Consider the following 23,926-nt stretch of genomic DNA (forward strand, 5'->3'; position numbering starts at 1 on the left):
CGTTAACTGAACAGAATTCTTCTGGCGAGGAATTCTTAAATTGCCCGTAAGTTGGACAAAATGTAGCTTCTGAAGGGGCATACTTTGAATATTGAAATAGTATTTATTTTTTTAAATAAATCTCCAGAGTTGTGAAAAATGGCAGTTTCATTTCAATAGACCTGGTATAAACACGAAAAAAAACCTATAATCATATCAGACCTATTAGATATAGCCGAATTTAAAATCGCCTTACACCAAGACTTTATTATAATATATGCAATTAAAATATATGCAATTATTACTGATAGTTGAGTCGTTTACCATTCAAGATGAATTTCACATAATAATGGTAAACTATTAATTGATAATCGCGTCGCAAAATGTAGTGGCAAGTATTGTGAAGCTATCAGCGTTTTGATAGCGGGAATATGCAAGTGCATAAAACTAAGAGCTTGCGAAGAAGCTCCACCAAAGCTCCCAAAGTGCATGCGCTACAAAAAACAACAAAGCGCATGCGAATCTGAGAGAATCAAAGAATATGGAACTGCTGATAACGGGAAATTAGTGTACCGCTGCAGCTAGATACACAGAGAGAATTAATTAGTAATAATCACGATATTTAAAGCTGGCACAAGTCCCAACAAGTATTATTTAATGTTTAGTTTTATGACAGAAATATTCAACAGTTATGCAGGACATAATCAAGACAGATGGGTCTTGTTTTACCGGATTACTGAATGAAAAAAAATCTTTATCTAAAAAAATCAGAGAAAAAATAAAAACATTGACATAATCCAAGATTGAACCACTCAGTTAAATGGATCTTATTTAATAACTTTTAATGGCACCTAATGTAGAAGTTAATTAAGTTAGGTAGTAGTGGTAGTTATTGATCCGTTGCTGATGACGATGTCCTCAGGTGAGGGTAATGTGGTTATCCCTGGCGGTTGCATAAAGGGTTCTTCCTTCTTGCTGGAAGTTATGGTGGGAGTTACTAACTCCGTTGTTACTGCCGTTGAGGTTAGGTAACCAATTTTACAAATGAATTGACTTTTACGGCTTGTGCCGGAGTATTGATATAAGACTTCTTTATTGTATGAAGCTCAAACATAAACTGAAACTTAAAGCTAACAAAATATGTTTCATAGCGGCCACGCAAATATGCAGTGTTCGTCGGCTATGCATGGGCATCCGGCTAGACGCTGTGTCAGCGTTTTGGCCAGAGCTTCACTTGGCCAGGGTTAACTTCTACCTGGCCTGGTTAACTGGCTACCAGAAACTTCTTTGAATGTATGCCCCACAACTTATAGCCATTCCGTTCGTAACCAACCAGAATTCATTTGAATGATTTGTCATCAAATTTTCTTTTTCGCATTTTATCATTCACATCAACTGTTAAACCGAATATCAATATTTCAAACTTGGCTTTCTGTTGTGCCACATTTCAAATGGAGTTTTCTTATTCTGAATTAAATATGTTAATTAAATATGTTGCTTTTAAATCAGCTTAACTCCAAAAACTTTTATTCAATTTAGATCCATTAATCATTGCTCTAGTCTTTCAGTTATGGATCCGATCATGCGTTCGGATACTCCATTTAATTGCGGTGTAAGTGGAACCGTCAAATGGTAACTTATACCTTTTTCACTACAATAACTTTTCATCTCATTTGACAATTATTTTCTGCGATTATCGATGTAAAGATTCGCAACCTTGAAATAAGCTTCACTCTTTGCGATGAAATCTTTACTGATCGTATACTGATCGACAAAGATTACATAATTGTTTCTTCCATCAATACTATTGGAGTTATTGGACCACAAACATCTGAATAAATTGTGAGGAGATTAGATCTCCCACACGCCAAGACAGGTGGCAAGATGGGCAGCAGCGGGGGGGAACAGGCAAGCTAGCACGGCGGCGTCGGAGGGGCCAGCGCGTCGGTGTTTAGAAAGTACGGAAGGGAAGAAATGCCCCAGCGGAGGCAGAACTCACGGCGGCGCGCACGAAAGAAGCTGAAAGAGGAATCACCGTGGAACGTAACGGTCCCGGACGGACCTCCGCGGCCGCGCTCGAATTTTATAGGAGAGTGCGGGGACGGCAGGGAACGAAGTGGCTCGCGACTGCGCAGCTGTGTTTAGAAAAACGCAGAAAACACAGAAATGCATTTGGAGTGACCAAGTGGAGCGCGGGGGTATCTGGATGACCAGCACAATAAAAATACGGATCGTTGGCACAAGCGGGGCAAACAAGGGGGGGCAAATAAAGAAAGTCCGCCGATAGAAAGGCGGCGGGAATTGCAGCAGTTCAGCTCAGACTTACACTTATAATATCCAATCAGCCAAACTTATATTTCGCCATCTTTCGATCAAAGTGGTGTGTTAACGGATCTTCTTAAGGTCAAGCCCGTGTGTTCTCCAGGTACTGATGGAGTACGAGGCTGTATTCTGAAAAACTGCGCCGAGGCACTCTGTTAACCATTCGCTTCTTATAAATGAACTCAGTCTTTTGGGATTCCCAACTGATCTTTTTATCTGGATTTCGAGCTACTTATCTGGGTGAAGCCAACGTGGTGTCCTATTCGATTTGAGACTTAAATTTACCGACCATATATCTACCATGGTTAATAAAGCTGTGGGTGTGCTTGGTTTTATTAAAAGATGGTCAAAAGAATTTAATGACCCGTGCACATCTAAAACGTTATATACATCATTGGTCCGTCCGATTCTTGAGTATGGATCGTGTGTCTGGAGTCCTCAATATGGAGTACACCAAGATCACATTGAATCTGTACAAAAAAACTTTCTTACTTTTGCTCTTAGGGGACTTAATTGGGATGCAAATCTTTACCTCCCCTTTTGTCATAGTAGACTTTTACTAATCAACTTACCATCATTACCAAACCGTAGAACGATGCTGGGTGTCATGTTTCTATATAATCTTATTTATGGAAATATAGACAGCCAGCATTTACTAACACGCTTAAATTTCAACATTCCTAGTAGAAGGACCAGAAACTTTCGTCCTCTACTCCTCAGCCATTGTAGTTCGACATATGGCCAACACGATTCGTTCGAGGGTATTATGTTCGGACTACAATGGTCTCTACCACATCTTGTCACTTTGCTCTAATAACAATCTTAAATCGCTTATATTAACCGCCTTATCTGTGCAACACTCTTCCTCGTGGTGTCTTTCTCCTAATCCTCGCTTATCGATCTCGGATATATTCCCGCGATTTGAGCCGTACGTTACGCGGCAGCGTCCCTCGGTCGGTTGGACGGGAGGTGGGCTGTATGTATGCAGTGGGAACAGCGCAAAAAAAAAAAATATATGTTTTTTTTTCTTTCATTAAATATAAGTATTTATATAAGCATTTCTTCTCATTAAATATAAGTATATATAAGTATAAATAAAATAAGAATAAATTATTTTAATTTTTGTTTTTTTTTGTTTTTTATTTACTTTTCTTATTATATTTTATTTCTTATTTCATATTCATACAAGAGTTAAGTCTCTTGTTTTTTTTTAAATTTTTTTTTTGTGTTTTTGTGGTTTATGCCTTCGCCGCCTCCTGCGCTTGGGCATTCAGCTCACTGAGGTAGGCCCTCTTTTCCTTCCTTGTGCCAGCGTGACGCAGCACAGCAATCACTGGCGACACAAAGTTCACCACCGTGTACGGCCCGTCGTACTTCGGCGCTAACTTTGCCGCGAATTCTTCGGCCGTCTTGGACAAATGGTGCTCCTTTGCCCACACCGTGTCGCCGATCTTCGGGCTCCACTCCCGCCTCCTGAGGTGGTAGTGCCGAGCTTGCTCCTGCGCCGCGCGCTATATATTTCTTCGCACCAGCTCGAACACTTCCTGTAATTTTGCCGCATTTTCTGAGGGGGTGGCTTGTGCTTCTCTTGTCCCCAATGCCCCTTTGTCGAATATCGCTTTCGGCTTGGTTTATACCGCATGCATGACTCGCATTTCCTGACATAGTTCCTTACGTCCCTCTGAATCCCTGGCCAGAAGTACCGTGATGCTACTTTCGCAATCGTTTTCCTTCCGCCTAGATGTCCCGCTGTTGGTGCGTCGTGGTTCTCCTTCAGCACCTGTTGCCTCATGTCCATCGGCACACATAGTTTCCACGATGCTACTTCCTCGCTTCCGGCTCTGTGTGAAACATGTCGGTAAAACAGGCCTGCCTCCTCAACGTGTTCCGGATATTTCTGTGGGTTTTCCTTTATCTTCTTCTTCAGTGAGCCTATCCAAATGCATTCTGTGTCTTCGATTGCTGTGGCACTCCTCAGCTTCTCCACTATCGGCTGGCGGGAAAGTGCATCCGCGACTACGTTCACCTTGGGTTTTCTTTAGCTGATAACGTAATCGTACTGTTGCAACTCGAAGACCCATCTCGCGATCCTTCCAAGTGGGCTTTCTATATTGTTCAACCATTTCAGCGCCATGTGATCCGTGATCACGTCGAACTGGTACCCCTCCAGGTATGGTCTCATCTGCCGAATGGCCCATATTATTGCCAGGCACTCTTTCTCCGTTGCCGAGTAATTCTTCTCCGCGCCTATTAGCGTTCGGCTGGCGTAAGCGACCGCTCGCTCGCCCTCATCAGTGTCTTGCGTCAGCACTTCACCCACACCATAGTCGCTGGCGTCTGTTTGCAGCACAAACGTCTGCTAAACTCGAGTTTAACTTCACAAATACCTCTTGGTGCCTGGCCGTCCACTCCCACTTTGTTCCCTTTCGTAGGAGATCGTAACGGCCTTGCAATCCCAGCGAAATCAGGGACGAATCGCCGATACCACGACGCCATCCCGATGAACTGCCGTACCCCTTTCACGTTTGTCGGGGGTTTCACGTTTGTCCAATTCAGTAATCGCTGCGACTTTTCCCGGATCCATACCAATCCCTTCACTTGTTATCCGGTGGCCCAGGTACAACAGCTCTTCCCTGAAGAAATGGCACTTGTCTGTGTTTATTCTTAAGTTTGCCGCCTTCAGTCTTCGGAACACTTCCTTCAAATTTGCCATATGCTCCTTCGTGCGTCCGATCACGATAATGTCATCTTGATACGCAAATGCGTGCGGAGCCATATCCGGACCTATGACCTGGCTAAAGCCCTATGGAACGTTGCCGAGGCTGAGTGCAATCCGAACGGCATCACCTTCGACTGGTACCGCAAGGGACGTGTACTTTTTGCTCCCTTCCTCCAGTGGGATTTGCCAATACCCGTCTTTAAGGTCGATGCCGCTGAAAAATTTTGCCTTCTTTAATTGTTCCAGTATGAAGTTTATCCGTGGCATCGGGTACGCATCCTTTACCGATTTTGCGTTTATTTGTCGGAAGTCCACGCACATTCTCCATTGACCCGTCTTTTTCATCCGCTCCATCTGTCTCTTCTCGGGATCGTGACTTGGTGGCCTGCGCATGTTATTGTTTTGCCAAATTCTGCGAGGAAATCCCATCCAAGCACCGCGCTGTCTCCCATGCCTGGCAACACCAACATATTCAAATTTTTCTTCTTGTTGTCAAAACTTACTTCGTCTGGAGTACCATTTGAGTTTCTGTGTGGCTCCCATTGATCAACTTTACCAGTCTCCTTGTTGCTCTTTGCTCTCCGGCGGCTCCCGGGCTCTCAGGAGCATGCACGATCGATTATTAAATGGCCTACGTCGGCCCACCTGATTCGCTGGAAAATGCGGAGCTAAGGCCAAATCCACTGTGACGAACACGGTGTAGTGGATACCGACTGGTTGCATACTCTGCCTACGGGAACGGCCTAGCTCAGGGAAGAGGCAAGGGGGTCGGTTACTTCCTAATCAGCATCACCGCCACACAATAAAAATTTGTAGACAGAGTTAGGAAAGGGGATACAGTCATCTGGAAGGATACGAAGTCGAGACAGGAAACCTTGCTGTTGGAAGAACTAAGGTGGTGAGGTTCTTCTGCTTTGCCCGCCCTACCTGTAAAGAATCAACAACGAATTGCTGCCGCCCTTACCCATCTACATTGAAATCGATCAGCTCAGGTGCCCATACAATTATAAATTTACTTCATTTACTTCATTTCAAAATCAAACTTCAATACAAAAACATAATTGCTTCTTCTTCAGACTCATGATTAACCTAAATCCTTACTTCTAATTGGTCCTAATCCTACAAAATGAGTTTAATATAGCTTAATTAACGAATTGGAATGTAATGTAAAATGTGTAGATAAAGAACTAAATGTATGTATGTAAAGTAGGAGTAAGGTAGAAAGTCTACCTAATCATTTGGATATGGACTGACTATTCATATGTTTTCCTCTAGAGGCACTGTTACATGATCAAGTCACAATGTTTACTCACGAAACCATCCCTCGAAGTCCGCAGGCCTGTAGACGAGAACGCTGGATGTTTTGGGTGATCAGGTTAAATGCGAATTAAATTATGGAGTGTTGATGCATGTTGCCAAAATCTTATCAATGCTCTACAGGAAAAGAAGATGAGTCTAGGTTCGATCCAAGATGATTTACAAAAAAAATAATAACAATTAAATTCTACTTAATAATACACTAATCCTGGCACAGCTTGTCGCGCTTCTCTCCTGGTTGTTGTTGTTATTGTTGAATCGTCACTATGGACGAGATGTCTGCCTCAGCGATCGTCGGCTAGCCCATCAGGTTAAATGCGGTCGGCTCAAACGAACATGCGGTTCTGCTCCGGTAAGTGAGGTTATGTCCTCCACGCTCCTGGGTTGGCCAGGTTCCAGTTCCGCTCCTGATCTTCTGCGGCCCCAATCACGCACACGTCGCCAGCCACAGACCTCGCCTATCGTGGTTCGAGTCTGGACCGGGTTCGCGCACGTTTAGGGGCTGACCGAGGAAAGCTTTTCCTGGATCCCTGGCCGATGATCCACGCGGTGTCTCCGCCGTAGACCTCTGGGTCGAAACTCGATCGGTTGCTTGACGTAGGCTTTTGGCGAGCGCTACGTAAACGATCGGGGGGGTTTTCTAACACTTCCTAGAACACTTTCATTATTACTCTACTTAGCGACATATTAGTCGGCTCACCTGGAGTCTTTTCGCCACAACCACAACCCACGTGCAGCGGCGAACGGCTGGGCTCATCCACAGCCAACGTTCGGCTGCTATTCTCAGTCTCACTGGTGTACCGTGTTCGGTATTATCCCAATTTCGACGTTGGTGATATTCACTATCTATTATGCGTTATAGACAACTTTTCACTTTGGCGTTTTGATCGGAAAGAACACGCCAATCAAGCGGAAATTCGGTTGTCAAAATTGCCAGATAGACGGGGTTGCCAGATTGTTTGCCTTAACAGCTTTAAAAGGCTGTAACAGCGATCTGTTATCGACTTATTTTTATTCGACTACTAAATATCGTCTACTAACTATCGACTACTGTTTGTTTACTTTTAGAGTTTATCTTTTCTGTTTATTTTTCATAAACCAAATTCATATTCGTACCCTCACACCACCGTCTCAAGGGTATGGCACCTTTAGTCCAGAAACCGAGCCATCGATTCGCAAGTTGACAGGCTGTTATCACTGCTTCCTGCCAGAGAGTCTACCCACTTGGCCTTTGTAGCAGCTTTTGGAAGATGATCTGTATGAGGAGGCACCGTTGAATTTCGGCCGATGTCCCGGAACTCATAAGGGCCCGCATATGACCATTGAATCGGTCGGATAACTCCCGAAGAGTAGCAACGGATCCCGGTTCAACCACCCTTAGCTGCAGGATTTCGTTGATGTGAGCCTTGAAGAATTACCGTCGGATACTGAAACGGTTGCGCAAAAGATCAAGGTCGGTAATCTCCAGCGCCCTCAGAGCCTCCAGCTCCGATTTCCGCAGGCACGAAATGAGCCACCAGAGCTTCTCCATCTTGGTCATGTGCGGATGACTGTCAATGGTATGTCAGACATCCATAAAGTACTCCTGTATGGAGTAGTTGAAATCCCAGCACCACTGGTACTACCCAAAAGCTTAGAGTGATCAGCATTTCTCATGGAACGCTTGGCAACCTCCACCTGGATGTCAACGTGCACATCTGTAGCCAGCTGAGAGAACCGCCAATATAAATCGGTCCTGAACTCGCAATATTTTAGCTCTTCAATTCCTCCTGCAGCGTAGTGAAGCGATCGCGCAGACGCTTCTCCATGGACTCGAGGGTCAAAATGGAAGAATCGTCTGTCTGCATCGCAGCCTTAACTTTGCGAAGGACCTTCATTTCCTGGCATGTCACCTGTTAAGATTTGTTAAGATTCCGGAGGAATTGTCATATAAAAATGGTAAACTATGTAAATTGAATAAGTCAGTTTATGGTTTGAAACAAGGGGCGCGATTCTGGTTCGATACTTTTAAAAATGTTTTAAAAAGCATGGGCTTTAGTAATTTAGCATTGGATAAATGTATCTATCTACGAGACCATGGTGATATCCTAAAAAAATATCTATTTGCTTTTATATGTAGATGATCTGGTTAATGCCACAGAAAGTAATGAGATAATGAATTTTCTTAAGACACTCCTAATGAGCAAATTCAGGAGGACAGATTTTTGTGAAATAAGACAGTTTATTGGAATAAAAGTAGAAAGAAGAAATGGATATTTATATCTTAGTCAATCAATCAATATGGAAGAATGCCATACAGAACACCACTTCCCACTAAGTACAGCAATAAGTTTTCCCATGGAGAAAACTCAGCACAGGCATGCAACAGATGCGGAGGCATGGGCCATTGGGCCAGCGGGTGCTGGAACCTCAGAATTTTGTTTTGCTGGATGTGCGGCGCAGTAGGGGTGTGAAGCACAGAATGCTGCCAAAGAGCGGGAAACGTGCAGCGATCTCAGCCGTAGAGAGGAATGTAGAGATCGCGAGGTGCTGCCTCTCAGAATTAGTTGGAGGATTAACAGGACAAGATCAGCAGTTGGCGGCAGTCATCAAGGTCGGAGGGCCATGATAGACACCGGGGCAACGGCTAGCTTCATTTCAGAATAGCTAGCAGAGAACCCGGGAATCGCCGGAGAACGGAAAGCAACAAGGAGACGAGTAAAGTTGGCCAACGGGAGCCACACCGAGACTCAAACAAGAAAAAGGAGTTGAATATGTTAGTGTTGCCAGGCATGGGAGACAGCGCGGTGCTTGGATGGGATTTCCTCGCAGAATTTGGCACAACAATAAACAGCGCAGGCCACCAAGTCACGATCCCGAGAAGAGAAAGATGGAGCGGATGCTTGGAGGATAGGCTGTCCATATCCATAACTGGACCCTCGGAAGAATGGGAGAGCGAGCGGGATAAAAAGTTCATCGAAGAAGAGCTGGCGGCGTTCACAAACCAGAAGGGTTGTTCAAACATAACCCAGCATAAAATCACCATGAAGGACGACATCCCAATAAAACAAAGATATTACCCAAAAAACCCCAAAATACAGGGGGAAATCAACGAAAAAGTGGAAGAGCTGCTGGAGAAGGGATGCATCGAGCCGTCCAATAGCGCCTACAGCTCACCTATTGTCATGGTGAGGAAAAAGACGGGTCAGTGGAGGATAAACGTGGACTTTCGGCAGATCAACGCAAAATCAGTAAAAGTTGCGTACCCTATGCCAAGGATTAACTTCATATTGGACCAATTAAGGGGGGCAAAATTTTTCAGCAGCCTCGACCTAAAGGATGGCTATTGGCAAATCCCACTAGAGGAAGAGAGCAGGAAGTATACGGCCTTTACGGTACCAGGGAAAAGTCTGTACCAGTGGAAGATGATGCCATTCGGATTACACTCGGCCTCGGCAAAATGTCAAAGGGCTTTAGACCAGGTCATAGGCCCGGATATGGCTCCGCACGCATTTGCGTATCAAGATGACATTATCGTGATCGGACGCACGAAGGAGCATATGGCAAATTTGAAGGAAGTGTTCCGAAGACTGAAGGCGGCAAACTTAAGAATAAACACAGACAAGTGCCATTTCTTCAGGGAAGAGCTGTTGTACCTGGGCCACCGGATAACAAGTGAAGGGATTGGTATGGATCCGGGAAAAGTCGCAGCGATTACTGAATTGGACAAACGGCAGTTCATCGGGATGGCGTCGTGGTATCGGCGATTCGTCCCTGATTTCGCTGGGATTGCAAGGCCGTTACGATCTCCTACAAAAGGGAACAAAGTGGGAGTGGACGGCCAGGCACCAAGAGGTGTTTGTGAAGTTAAACTCGAGTTTAGCAGACGTTTGTGCTGCAAACAGACGCCAGCGACTATGGTGTGGGTGAAGTGTTGACGCAAGACACTGATGAGGGCGAGCGAGCGGTCGCTTACGCCAGCCGAACGCTAATAGGCGCGGAGAAGAATTACTCGGCAACGGAGAAAGAGTGCCTGGCAATAATATGGGCCATTCGGCAGATGAGACCATACCTGGAGGGGTACCAGTTCGACGTGATCACGGATCACATGGCGCTGAAATGCTTGAACAAAATAGAGAGCCCACTTGGAAGGATCGCGAGATGGGTCTTCGAGTTTCAACAGTACGATTACATTATCAGTTCGTCCCAGGCTAGCATCTATTGTTAGCTGTGCGAAAGTGTCTCACATGCCAAATGTGCTGGTCTTACTGCATCTGTCTCGGATGCCATATCTCGCCGTGTTGGTCTCCATTATTGCTGCAGTGGGTGCCGGGCTGTCCAAGATGAAATGAGATCAATCATGCGACAGACCAAGAGTGGGTTTAAAGATTTGATCGTTGGTTTCCGAAAAATCAACGATCAACTCAGTGCGCTGGATGTTCAATTCAATAGCCTTCAGCTGTTGAATGAATCTCCTAAGCGGAAAAAATCAGCTACTAGGGAAGTTGCAGCTCCAGAGATCGCGGGGCAGCTGGATCCTCCCGCAATAATGCAGCCGCTCATGTCCCTTGCTACTCCTAGAGCAGGGACGGTAAATGAAAAGTCAGCACCCGAATTTACCGTAGCAGAGCATAACTTGTCTGCTTTGTCCTCCATGGCATCACTCCAAGTGATTCCCAGGAATACCCTAGAATACCCCGTAGCTTCCACTAGAAATGGTAACCCGCCGCTCGGACCCCCGGAACGGACTGATGCCGCGGTATTTCCGACCGTGCCACCAAAACCATTATAGGTAATCCCACCTGTTAGACAAATATTTGTCTCACGGCTATCCCCCGTTACCTCGGAGATTGATATCTCGGCTTATATCAAAGCCAACACCAAGGCCGTTATTAGAGTGGAAGACATTAGGAAATTTAAACACTCCTACTCGAGGCGCATGTCATCCTTCATGATACGTGTGCCAGTGCCAATGTTTGTGACGATATGTTCGCCTGGCTTCAGGCCAGAGGACATATTTGTACAAGAGTATCAGCCGAGTAAGGTAAAGAAAAAAAATTCGAAGCCTGCTGGAGTTGACTCAAATCCCTTTTTTGTTAATTATGAAATTATTCTGCGGAAAGAAAGAATATTGTATCTTAATTCGAATTTCACACACCCTTTAGTTTTTTTTTTTTAAATAATTGAGATCTTAATATCCATTGTTATTTTATTATAAATATATAAATTTATGTATATATATATATATAAGTGATATGAAAATATAAGAAAAGAATTTAGATTGAATTAAATAATGATAACTTTGCGATAATATTCGAGCATGGCCAGGCTAATTTATTGTTCTATTTAAATTAATAATTATAAACATCTCTAGCTATTCCTGTCCTTGAGCTCAACGGCGGCGAACATCGGTGAGTGAATATCCCTAAATTAAACTTTAATAGTTTTGCGGCGCAAACAGTAAATTTTAGCAAGGCATGAATTGAATAATTTTGGATTAATAATAATTTTAACTAATGAAATCGCAAATTTTCTAATTTCTAATATAATTACTACATTAATTCCAAACGTAGTTTATTGAATTTAACCCAATATTTTTAAATCTCTTCTTTATATCTAAATATAAATTTATATATATATATATTAATATGAATTCTAATGAAATTATATAAAGTAGCTGTAAGGAGAATTTTTATAATGAAATAGAAATACCCGACTGGGAAAAATGAATCAAGTTTGCTCCAATTTAAATTTGAGTGTTAGGAACTCCATGAAGGCTTAAGGCCATTACAGATCCGCCACCGAAACTTCAAATAGCCATGCTGGAACCACAATAGGTATCACATAGGATTGTGATATGGGGCGAATCAAACGTTGTAGATCTCGCCAAGGTCGGGTGGGTTAAGAATAGGGTATAATGAACATCTAATACCCTACAACTGATCAAAGTCATTCTCTCTCTCTTTCTTCTGAGCCTGTTTGCCTTTTAGGTGATTTGTTTCCTTAGTTTTCTTTTGGATTTGAGTCAGTAGGACAATCATCCGGGTTTTCTTTATTAATTTGCATCTAGTTAGTGCACTTAAATTTATTTTGATGATGTGTAGTATGGATACGTGAAAAGAACCACCCCCATCCGTCGAGCTTAGTCTAAGACCACAAGAAGTGCACGCCCTTCACTCCCATCCATACATCCCCAAGGTATATCCTCTGGACCTTGCAGTAGATCTTGCAATTTGGTTCTGTTTAACTACAGCCCGTGCACCCCCACGTTAGAAGTTGGCTAACAACGTAGGGAGTTCGAACCACACCCACACATTACAAAATTGGCGCCCAAACGGTGAGGCCTGGTTAGAGTTATCTAGTCAGTTTCCTTTTTTTATATCGTCTTTTATGGAACTGCAAGAGGCTAGAGTTTTTTTTGGCATCTTGACCCATTAGACAATGATATATCGTAGTAGTATTTTTTTTTTAGTAAAACCTATTAGATCTGTTTAACTTGAATTTCGAGGGAATCACCAACTGTTCCTCTTTAGGAATTGCGATTGCAGTTCAGCAGCTTGGACTGATCGACCAAAGTGACTGTTGTGTGTAACTTGACTTCTCCAAGTTGAATAATTTCAGATTTATCAGGTCCGAATAATAGATTCTGGTTAGGAATCGCAAGACGCTGAAAGAATTTTAGCTCTTGACCTACTGGATGTACATATTATCGGAACTTTTACAAATTAAATCAATTTTTCCCGTTTGCAGCAGTAGTTGCTCAGTGAACCGACTATCCCTTACTAACAATAACGTAACGGTTGAAATAAACGAGGCAGAGGCCTTAGGAGAAATGTTAGATCCCAGTCTTGAACCAATTAGAGCTAATCCATATAACAGAGGGAAAGGTGCTATAGCAAGAAAAGGGGTACAGACAAGGTCTATGCAACGTAAGGGACAGCCAAGTGACCCATACCTCGAGAGCGACAACCATCGAGAAGGGTTAGGCAGAACCGAAATAACGGATTTAGTACAATCATGTATACAAGCTCAACAAAACAACATGTTGCAGAATATATCCCAAATTATTAACTCATCGATAGAACAAGCTCTAAAAAGCAAAATGACTTCCCTTAATATCGAGTCAACAGAACAGATGCTTTGACGATTACCAATCGCAATTACCACCCATTCAGAGAAATATCAGTCATCATAGTGAGACATCAGCCGGAAATTCTAGAACGTCCAGTATTTCCCCCGAAAAAGTCGCTAGCATTATACAAGGCTGGCGGATTAAATTCGACGGTGCGCGAAACGGCATGCAAGTCGAAGACTTCCTATATCGTATTCGCTCCCTTACAGCACAAAATTTAGGAGGCGACTATCAACTTTTGTGTGATCATTTGTACTTGTTGTTCGCAGGAAAGGCGAATGAATGGTTTTGGAAGTTTCATCGTTCTCGTCCTATTTTCTCTTGGCACACCTTCCAACAGGAATTTCGCGAAAAATTTCAGGAAGTGGACTCCGATATGGACATTTGGGACTTGATCAATGTTAGACGACAGTCAGAACACGAACCATTCGAAGAATACCAGTTCGCTGTAGAAAATTTGTTAGGTAGACTAAAGATTCCCATATCAGAAATGCAAAGATATCGTTACGTTACGAGTTGATGCATTTAGGTATTAACACCCTTGCTAGATTACGTGAAGAAATTCGTACTCACGGGCAATTTCAAAAGCACATCAAGGCCCAATCCTTGAAACCGAAGATACCAAATCGTTCCGTTTCAGAATTATTTGGCACTTCAGCAGATGAACTAGAAATGGAAGTAGACGAAATCCATAAGAGGAAGATGGTTTGCTGGAATTGTCAGAAGCCAGGTCATAGGTTCGACGATTGTATGGAGGTCCGATCAGTATTTTGTTATGGTTGCGGAGCCAAAGATGTTTATAAGCCAAAATGCTCTCGGTGTAACCCGTCGGAAAACCGTCAGCGGGATGCGCAGAACACCACCTATCTGACGCATCCTTAAAATCCAAACCAATAGTTAAAGAAAATTATTCTCAAACGGAATTTACAACACCTATTCCAGAGAATAACAAAGTTCAGGAAGAGGCAGAGCCCCTTTGCGCAGTCACCGAACATCACTCATTCGTACCTCTACACCTTCGATGGAAAAAGTACAATGAAGCAAAGTGTCGCATATTTGGATACCCGAAGACGACGGCCAAACTGAAACCAAGACGTTCAACCACTCGGTTGAAGTTATTTTGGAAAAATGTTACCAATACCAGAAAAAAGTTAGTTTCCTCTATATTTTTTAACTCCGATGATAGGTTGTATACCGATATTATTATAGGAGAAAGGAACTATGTTGCATTACTAGATTCGGGAGCATCAGTAAGTTGCTTAGGCGGAAAAGCAGCTACCGAAATTATGAGCAATCACCAACTTAAGAAATGCTCGGGAAATATCCGAACAGCCAATAATAATAAATGTCCCGTGGTTGGGAAATATGTGACTAATATTTCTTACCGTGACAAAATAAGACCTATTGAATTTTATGTTATCCCAACATTAAGTCAGGATGTTTATTTAGGAATTGATTTCTGGAAAAGCTTCAACTTAATCAACCACCTAATTAGTCCTAAGGTTGCAGAATTAGATACTGAGAGGGATGAACAAAAGGGAAGCCCAAAAATACACCTTTTGTCACCTGATCAACAAAGCAACCTTGATAAGGTCATTAGTAAATCCATCGTTCGATAGGGAAGGCTTGGGTCGTACTCATCTCATGGAGCACATCATCGAGGTAGGCGAAGCAAAGCCAGTAAAGCAGAGACATTGGCCTATATCCCCTGCAATTGAAAAATTAATGTTTGAGGAAGTAGATAGGATGTTGGAATTAGGTATCATAGAGGAATCGAAAAGCCCATGGGGTAGTAACAGTGTCATTGTAAAACGAGGAGAAAAGATTCGTCTTTGCCTCGATTCCAGAGTGGTTAATAAGGTAACTATAAAGGACGCTTATCCACTACCACATATTGACGGAATTCTCAGCCGTTTACCACCAGCACGTTACATAACCGGCTTAGACATGAAGCACGCTTTTTGGCAGATCCCTCTGAAACAAAACTCTCGGCAGTACACCGCGTTCACAGTTCCGAACAGACCTTTATACCAATATAAACCAATATACCAATATAAGGTAATGCCTTTTGGTCTGTGCAATGCACCCCAGACACTTTGTAGATTAATGGACCTTGTGATCCCGGCTCACTTTCGTACAAGAGTTTTTGTTTACTTAGACGATCTTCTTATCTTATCGGAAGACTTTGAGCCGCACATGCAGCTTCTTCAAGAAGTGGCTGTATGTCTAAGGAAAGCCAATTTGACAATAAACTTCGCTACGTCTAACTTTTGCATGCGAGAAGTAAAATATTTAGGACTCATCATTGGATATGGTCAGCTTAAAACAGACAACGAGAAAATTATAGCTATCAACGAATTCCCCGTTCCCACTTCCGTCAAGCAACTGCGACGATTTTTAGGTTTAACAGGATGGTATAGACGCTTTGTGGACAATTATGCAACTGTTAGTTTCCCGTTAACTCAGTTGCTACGGAAAAATAGACAATTAGAATGCACCCAGGAGGCAGATAAAGCATTTGCTGAGTTGAAAGGAAAGCTAACATCAGCACCGATACTGCACACTCCCGATTTTTCTAGACCCTTCATACTACTGTGCGATGCAAGTATATGGAGTGGGATGTGTCTTGGCACAAGCCAATGCTAACGGCGACGAAATGCCGATTGCCCACATGTCCGAGAAACTGACAAAAGCGCAGCGCAATTACACAGTGACCGAACTAGAGTGCTTGGCAGTAGTCAAAGGGGTGAAGAAATTTAGAGCGTATATTGAAGGTCTAGAGTTTACAGTAGTCACTGATCATGCATCATTGAAGTGGCTAATGGAACACAAAGATTTGACAGGTCGCGTGGGTCAATGGGCGGTCAAGTTACAGCCTTTTGCCAAGCAGATGAAAATTGAGCAGATGAAAATAAACGTAGTAGCTGACACTCTTTCCCGTCAACATGAACCAGCGGTATCTGAAATCAAAGACTTCGGTCCATTGATAGATTTGACCTCAGTTGAATTTAAATCAGCAGAATACACGGATCTGATTGAAAACACCCAACGGAATCAGTCTAAGCTACCAGATCTCAAGATCATGGATAATTTTGTTTATAAAAGAGTAGAGCAGCCACTGGTGACGTTGTCCAAGAAATGAATTCATGGAAATTATGGGTACCTTCAAACTTAAGGCAAGAGACTTTATACAGATCACCCCCCCAGTCGCAGCTCATTGCGGCATTGGGAAAATGGTAGCAAATCTAAAAAGATTTTTCTTTTGGCCAGGAATGGTTTCGCAAATTCGGGATTAGGTTTTGAAGTGTTCCGTATGTCGCACAACGAAAAGCCCAAACGTAGTGTTGAAACCTCCGATGGGAAAGCCCTTAACGTCAGATAGGCCCTTTCCAAATTTGTACATGGATTTATTAGGCCCGTATCCCAGATCAAAAAGTGGGAATATCGGCATACTAGACATAGTAGATCATTATACTAAGTTCCATTTTTTACATCCGATCAAGAAGTTTACTTCGAGCCGGATTTGTGAATTTCTCGAAACTTCTGTATTTTATACCTTCGGTGTTTCTGAGACGATATTAACCGATAATGGCTCACAGTTCCGATCGGCTGAGTTCAAATCATTTCTGACCCGGTTCGGAACCAAGCATATTTGTACAGCTATAAGCGGAGCCCTTAGAGCCAATATTCATCAAAGTACTAGATTTTCGCCTTATTTTATGACCTTCGGTCAGAACATGGTCCTTCACGGGAAAGACTACGAACTGCTGAGAAACTTGAATCTTTTAAAGGACAATACGGAAATACAACGTACCGACGCCTTGCAGTGTATTCGAAATAAAGCAAAGAATAATATATCTTTGGCTCATGAAATAAACGCTAAGGTTTATAATTTAAGGACTAGATCAGTAGAATTTAAAAATGGTGAAGAAGTCCTTGCTCGCAATTTCGCACAAAATAATGGCAGCAAGAAGGTTAACGCTAAATTAGCACCTCTCTTTATTAAAGCTAAAGTGAAAAAGAAAGTAGGAAGTTCTTATTATGAACTGGGGAATGAATCAGGGAAAATTTTAGGAACCTACCACTTAAAGGACATTCAAGTAATAAAATAAAATAAAATATTAGTAGATATTAGTGATTTCAGTTAATGACCCCTGCTAATAAGATTTTTGAAGCATTAACTGTGGTGTAGTGTGTGGATTTCCAACAGGGCACTCATGCGAAGAGCGGTCATAAGATAGACATAGAAAAGCTTAAAAGCTTATCACCGAATATCATTGATCTGCGGTCACCTTGGATAAGTGAACGAAACATCACGCGATTCTTATCTATGTTTTTGCATACCGAGATAAGAGTGCCGTTATGTAAAAGCTTTTTCTCTAGCAAAGTTAGGGCTAGATTTGCATAGGAGAGCTTTGACATTATTTGACGAGCTTGAAAGCAATACGGCTGCAATCGTAAGCCAAGTTTTATAAATATTTAAATAGTGCTGAAAAATAAATAAAATTAAATCCCAGACGAATTTGTGGGATTTATTTAATAGTGTTCAGTAGTTTATGCCAGGTATGTTATAAATTCAGTGCAGTGCAGTTTTGTTTTCAAGAAATTATTACCCCCCCAGTGCCACGTGCCAGTGCGGCTAGCACCAGATTATGTAATCGGCTAGTGCTGAAAAATAAATATATATACATTTAATAATTTATAAATAAAATTAAATCCCAGACGAATTTGTGGGATTCATTTAATAGTGTTCAGTAGTTTATGCCAGGTATGTTATAAATTCAGTGCAGTGCAGTTTTGTTTTCATGAAATTATTACCCCCCCAGTGCCACGTGCCAGTGCGGCTAGCACCAGATTATGTAATCGGCTAGTACCAGATTATGTAATTGGCTAGCACCCTATTATGCAACCGGCTATCTGGAGGCCGAAATGGATGAAATATGGGAATTTACTAGTGCAGAGATTCGACGCGGGATCGCAATCTTTTGATATATTTTTGGATTCGACGACAAGCCCCCTTTTCGCTACACGGAGAGAAAACTCCGGCGAATTATTGATAAATTTGTAACTATAAGAAGTGCAATTATGTGAATATTGGCCTGCTGAATTTTATTCAAAGCTCTCAAATCCCTTTTGTTAATTATGAAATTATTCTGCGGAAAGAAAGAATATTGTATCTTAATTCGAATTTCGCACACCCTTTAGTTTTTTTTTTTTAAATAATTGAGATCTTAATATCCATTGTTATTTTATTATAAATATATAAATTAATTTATATATATACATATATAAGTTATATGAAAATATAAGAAAAGAATTTAGATTGAATTAAATAATGATAACTTTGCGATAATATTCGAGCATGGCCAGGCTAATTTATTGTTCTATTTAAATTAATAATTATAAACATCTCTAGCTATTCCTGTCCTTGAGCTCAACGGCCGCGAACATCGGTGAGTGAATATCCCTAAATTAAATTTTAATATTTTTTAAATTTTAGCAAGGCATGAATTGAATAATTTTGGATTAATAATAATTTTAACTAATGAAATCGCAAATTTTCTAATTTCTAATATAATTACTACATTAATTCCAAACGTAGTTTATTGAATTTAACCCAATATTTTTAAATCTCTTCTTTATATCTAAATATAAATTTATATATATATATATTAATATGAATTCTAATGATATTATATAAAGTAGCTGTAAGGAGAATTTTTATAATGAAATAGAAATACCCGACTGGGAAAAATGAATCAAGTTTGCTCCAATTTAAATTTGAGTGTTAGGAACTCCATGAAGGCTTAAGGCCATTACAGATCCGCCACCGAAACTTCAAATAGCCATGCTGGAACCACAATAGGTATCACATAGGATTGTGATATGGGGCGAATCAAACGTCGTAGATCTCGCCAAGGTCGGGTGGGTTAAGAATAGGGTATAATGAACATCTAATACCCTACAACTGATCAAAGTCATTCTCTCTCTCTTTCTTCTGAGCCTGTTTGCCTTTTAGGTGATTTGTTTCCTTAGTTTTCTTTTGGATTTGAGTCAGTAGGACAATCATCCGGGTTTTCTTTATTAATTTGCATCTAGTTAGTGCACTTAAATTTATTTTGATGATGTGTAGTATGGATACGTGAAAAGAACCACCCCCATCCGTCGAGCTTAGTCTAAGACCACAAGAAGTGCACGCCCTTCACTCCCATCCATACATCCCCAAGGTATATCCTCTGGATCTTGCAGTAGATCTTGAAATTTGGTTCTGTTTAACTACAGCCCGTGCACCCCCACGTTAGAAGTTGGCTACATTACACTTGTTCCTAGGCAAGATCAACCATGTTGGAAATTCGTTAAGTCGGCTTCTTGACTTATGTTTTGTATCTGATCCAGATGGTACCACACTTTCCAGAGCTTTGCACCTTACTAACCTTACTATTAGCACTTACTAACACGCTTACAGTTTAGCGTTCCGAACAGAAGGACCAGAAACTTTAGTCCTTTATTCTTAATCCATTGTAGATCGACATATGCACAGCATGATCGGTCTTAGGATTTTATGTTCGAACTATAATGGTCTGTATCATATTATTTCTCTTTCGTCCCTGTCAAATGTGAAAACCTCCATTTTAAATTACCTTCAAGAGCTTACTAATTCTTCCTCGTTTTCTTTATAATCCTTCTATTTACACTTATATTTACTAACTAGAATTTATTCCCGCAATTCGAGCCGTACGTTATGCGGCAGGCGCGGGGCAAAGCGGGGGGACAGGCAAGCTAGCACGGCTGCGCGCACGGAAGAAGGAGAAAGAGGAATCACCCTGGAACGTAACGGTCTCGGGCGGGCCACCACGGCCGCGCTCGAGTGTCATAGAAGAGAGCGGGGACGGCGAGGAACGAAGCTTCCGAATATTTCGGAATTAATGAGCAATTGAATGGGAAGCGCAGCTATGTATAGAAAGTGAAGAAACGCAGAATTGCATTTGGAATGCACAAAGGGTGGCAGCGCGGGGGTATCCGGACAAAGTCCGAAATCGGAGGCCCAAGGTGCTGGCCACGGCGAAAGGGCATTCCCAGTGAGCCAAGGATACCGAAGGTCCACGGCGCCCACTATGCAGAAGCAGCGACAACCCGCCAGGATCAGCGACAGGATCATCATCAGGAGCAGCTGCGACAACAGGAGCGGCAGCGACGACAACAACAGCGACAGCTCAGGCGCCGCAACTGGAGCACGTGAGTCCAAAAGGAGGAAACCGTGAACCGCCAGGCACCAAGACCACACGTCCTGCTGGGCGCAAGCTTTGGCACCACCCCGGAACGGTGATCGGGGAACGGCTGGAGGACGAGTGGTCGATCGGCTGAGCCGAGCAGCCGCTGAGATTCACCTTTTTTGAATCTTTATCCAAATAAAGGGGATATTTATAAAACAAAGCACCCTGTGTTATTCCTGAGCTCGGGCAGTCAAGTCGAATATATAAATTCGGTGGAACGATCCCCCAAACTCTGTAAGCTAGCCGCGGCATTTGTTGCGAGCAAAAGTTAGCTAAATCAGTTCATTACAGTTTTTAAGCTCGACTTCGTGACTTATATAACAAAGCCAGAATCTTTTCTATCTGTTTGCTTAATGCACCAGCTGACTAAAGATGAAGGTGCCGGTTTTCCCGTTGGCTCTCGTTTTGACCTCCAGAACTTTTATGTTTACGACCTCATATCTGGTGCCCCAACGAAGGCTGAAGCGATTGAGATAAAGGTCAGACATCGAGCCTGTTGAACAAGGGTTAGTTTAATTTAAGGAAAAGGTGCCACAACATCCAGGTTTGGGAAGGTGTACCCGAAGGTGATAGAGAGTCATTCTTAAAATTTGACGATGGCAGTCCGTTCACAAAGACTCTTTGATAAGCATGGGATCTTTATGCTGACCTACTGCTGTTTTCCTTTGAAGCTCTTCAGCCCACCGCCAAACCAACCAGGAGATCTATACTATCTTCCATCGCTGGGTTTTTTCTCTATCCAGGTTTGGGAAGGTGTACCCGAAGGTGATAGAGAGTCATTCTTAAAATTTGACGATGGCAGTCCGTTCACAAAGACTCTTTGATAAGCATGGGATCTTTATGCTGACCTACTGCTGTTTTCCTTTGAAGCTCTTCAGCCCACCGCCAAACCAACCAGGAGATCTATACTATCTTCCATCGCTGGGTTTTTTGACCCGATGCATCGGTCATTGCAATGGTCATCTTTTAGAATTTTGAAAAAACTTTTAGTTTTTGAAATATGTAAGTGTTCAGTTTAGCTCATTTTTCTCACATGTAAAACAAAATTTAAAAAAAAAAAAAACTACTGAAATCGTTTTCCAATAGTGTGATAAACAATAACCATCAATATTTTCAAATGACCACCTACCGTTTTGAAATTATTTAAAATTGAACATAGATAAAAATTTTTTTTTTAAAATTTCAAAATCGCCTTTTTGAACTTTTTTTGTTCAATATCGAAATAAACGCAATTGACCACAAATGGTCATCTTTCAGAATTTTGAAAACACTTTTAGTTTTTAAAATATTTAAGTTTTTAAAATATTTAAGTTGTTTGTAGTTGTTGTAAGTTGTTGTCGTTTTTTGGCCAGGTAAAAAAAAATTTCAAAAAAAACTACTGAATTCGTTTTCCACTAGTGTGATAAACAATGACCATCTTTTAAAATTTTAAAATAACATTTACCTTTCGAGATACTTGACTCTCATAGTCTTAAAAATAAAAAAATTAAAAATCCAAAGATGACCATCATGGCCCATAGCCTAAAACATAGCCTAACATGTGCGTCGGTGAAGTTTGTTATCTCCATAAACCAATTTGCTGGTCTTAAATGGTCTTAATCTGTAAAAAGTGGTTATTGTGTTTTTATATAATACTTTTGTGAACTATTTTCCCGGATTCGGTTAGTATTGTTGTGCCCTTATCTTCTTTGACTATTTCTATAACATATATTGGTGAAAGTTTAGTTTCTAATCTTACATTTCGTTTGATAAAAAGTTCTTGTCCTGGCTGATAATTTTGAATTGTCTTTCGGTCTTTGTTGTTATTTTTTAAATCTAATTCTTGTTTCTGCTTAATTCTGTCAATGTTATCCTGCCTTGATTTTTCATAGGTTTCTGGATTGGCAGATATATTTCTCCCAAAAATATGTCAAGAGGTTTTTTGCAGTCACTGAATGTACTGTGGAATTATATTCATAAATAGATCTGTCCAATAGTTCCTCGATACTCTACACTGCTTAATGAGATTAGTTATTTTTTGTCTCATTCTTGGGAAATAAAATTGATCTGCTAACTCTGCTTTGTTTTCCTCAACTCCCCTATGATCTCTATTTTTAAGAATTTCCTAATTTTGCTCAACTTCTGTTTTAAAGTCCTTTGTCTATAAGTTTGTGAATCTTATTTTAATATTTCTAAAATGTTGTGAGTATAGTCTTTGGATTATTTCCATATTATTTTCTGTGGTTTTAATCCCGTTTATGACGGATGGGTTCAAATATTTTTTTAGAATTGCTAACATTTCCTCTTCGGTATAATTTGATTGATCTATTATGTGCCTTTGAAAGGTTGGGAATGGAATGCTAAACTTGTAGTTGCTTAATTGGCTATTGTTTATAAGAAGCTGGTTTTTAAATGCATTAATGGGGGTTTCCACACTAAGGATGAGGTTTTCACCTGAGCTTTTTGCGCTATGTTGTGTTGACGTTACTGAATTAATTGGTCCACTTCTCGAAAACGCATCTGCTACTACATTCGTTTTCGCAGGTTTATACAATAATTCATAGTCGTATTCTTCGAGATATGCTTTCCTCCTTTTTACTCTAGGATTTCCGTTCCAACTACTCAGGGAGTAAGTCAGAGGTTGATGGTCTGTAAAGATTTTTATCTTTGATTTTCCATACAAGTAGTTTCTGAGTGATTTTAAAGCCCAAATGATGGCAAGCATCTCCTTCTCATTGGTGGCATAGTTTTCTTCGGCTCTCGACAGGGTCCTAGATATGAATGAAATGGGTCTCTCTCTTTGTGACAATACCGCATCTATGGCATAGTTAGAACAGTCTTTATTACAACAGGTTATGGGCCCAGTGTTCGCAAAAGTCAAATAAAAATCACAATTAAATAATTTGCTGAGTCATAAACGTATGTATATATGTGTTAATATATTTGAAAATAGAAGAAAACGCATCTCAATAATTACCAAAGAGTGGAACAAAAATGAATAAGGAGAATAAGATCGAGAAAATTTCACCTTTTTGTGGTGAAAAATATTCCGTATGGAAATTTCGTGTAAAGGCACTTTTAGCTGAAAATGATGTTTTATTTGTTATTGACAACGAAAAACCACAAGAAGTAAATGAGATCTGGACAAAGGCAGAGAGGTCAGCAAAAAGCGTCATAATAGAATTTTTGAGCGACTCTTTTCTATCATTTGCTGATAATAATTCG

The sequence above is a fragment of the Drosophila ananassae genome, unplaced genomic scaffold (genome assembly GCF_017639315.1).
Source record: "Drosophila ananassae strain 14024-0371.13 unplaced genomic scaffold, ASM1763931v2 tig00000129, whole genome shotgun sequence".
Lineage (NCBI taxonomy): Eukaryota > Metazoa > Arthropoda > Insecta > Diptera > Drosophilidae > Drosophila > Drosophila ananassae.